A 1,626-nucleotide genomic window follows, 5' to 3' on the forward strand; every position below is an offset into this window, starting at 1 on the left:
GACTGGCTCCTGTGCAGGTGGCACGTAAAATACACCATTTTGAGCATGGCCGTTGCCAGTACTGCCTGACTGGCTTTTGTGCCGGTGGCACGTAAAAGCACCCACTACACTCTCTGAGTGGTTGGCGTTAGGAAGGGCATCCAGCTGTAGAAACTCTGCCAATTCAGATTGGAGCCTGGTGTAGCCATCTGGCTCACCAGTCCTCAGTCAAATCGTGCAACCCATGCTAGCATGGAAAGCGGATGTTAAACGATGATGATGAAGAGAGTTAGTAAATTGTTTAGTGAGGAATTTAGTGTGTATGTAGTTGATTGTCAAGGTTTCATTCTAGGCCCAATCTTGTGTTTATTATATTGTCCAGGTTAAAACAAAAGAGATTAAGATGGGTTGTCTGTGAGGACTTTTGTACGCTGATGACCTTGTTCTTGGAGTTGATTCTGTTGAATATTGAGATAAGAAATTGCAGGTCTTCAAGTAAAAATAACAAAGGCAATAGTTTTAGTTAGTAGGAAAGAAACAAAGGAGAGAAAATATTCTATTGCTTCTTGGGAAGAGACCACGTCTGATGTGCAGAAAATGAGTAGGTACGAATTCCATAAGGTGCATCCATTGTACTGTGGGGGAAGATTGACATGTCAAAGAATAGACCCAACATTTCCTCTGCAAATCGTAAAAGGCAATTAAAAGAAGTTCGGGTAGAATTTGCACTCCAACCTCATAAAACCGTTGGCAGCAATAACTACCCAAACAAACCCATGGGTTGAGAGGTAGACGCCTGAGTGGTGCATGGGTGTCATCTGCCAGGAGTAGAGAATCTCCAACAAACAGTGAATGCAGTGATGCACTGTAATACTGCACTACTACTACTACTACTACTACTACTACTACCACCACCACCACCCATTGTAAATAAGGGGTGTACAAAAGGTGCAGTGGGCTCACAGGCAAACTGACAAAAAAAGAACTTCATATGCTATGAGGGATCCCTAGAAATAGTTGACAGCTTCTATTACGTAACTGGTCTAAGAGTGGAGAAGGATGTTCTGATAGTGTAGTAGCTAGAGTAAGAATCCCTTTATTGCTGGCAATAAAGGGATTCTCTCACTGAGTAAAGAGTAGGTGGTATGATACATGTATATGAAATGTGATATCGTATAAAAAAAGAAACTTGGCCCCTGAATGCAAAGGATGTGTGAGAGCTAGAAAGAAATCAGATGAGCATGCTCAGTTTTATTTGATTCCAGCCTCCATGTATCGCATGGATGATGGATTGCAAATGAGCTGAGAGGAAAGGTAGGTACAAGTGGAATCTGATGCATGGGACAAAGGAGAAGGCAGAGCTGGTGCAGACATGTAAAGCATATAAAGAATGAGAGTTGAGTAAAGAAATGTCAGGAAATTCAAGTGGAGAAAGCCTGTGAGAGACAGAAATCAAGGTAAACATGGAGAGACAGAGATAAAAAAAAAAAATCATCACAAGAAATGGAAATCACGAAGGAAATGACAAAGGACTGAAAAGAACAGTAGGACTCTGTTCTGTAAAAGAAGTATCCAGCCCATGCAAGGTTGGAAAATGGACATAAAATGTTAAAGATGTTATGTTAATGGCATAATATTATTCCTCTC

At 41.1% G+C, this 1,626-nt stretch overlaps 1 protein-coding gene across 5 annotated transcripts in view; it reads right to left on the bottom strand.

Annotated features, from left to right (window-relative positions):
* The window catches only part of LOC106869305 (thyroid receptor-interacting protein 11), a 214,951-nt gene that overhangs the window by 47,054 nt on the left and 166,271 nt on the right, over positions 1-1,626 (bottom strand). The gene's annotated exons all lie outside the window — the stretch shown is intronic.

Source organism: Octopus bimaculoides, chromosome 11, assembly GCF_001194135.2.
Source record: "Octopus bimaculoides isolate UCB-OBI-ISO-001 chromosome 11, ASM119413v2, whole genome shotgun sequence".
NCBI lineage: Eukaryota > Metazoa > Mollusca > Cephalopoda > Octopoda > Octopodidae > Octopus > Octopus bimaculoides.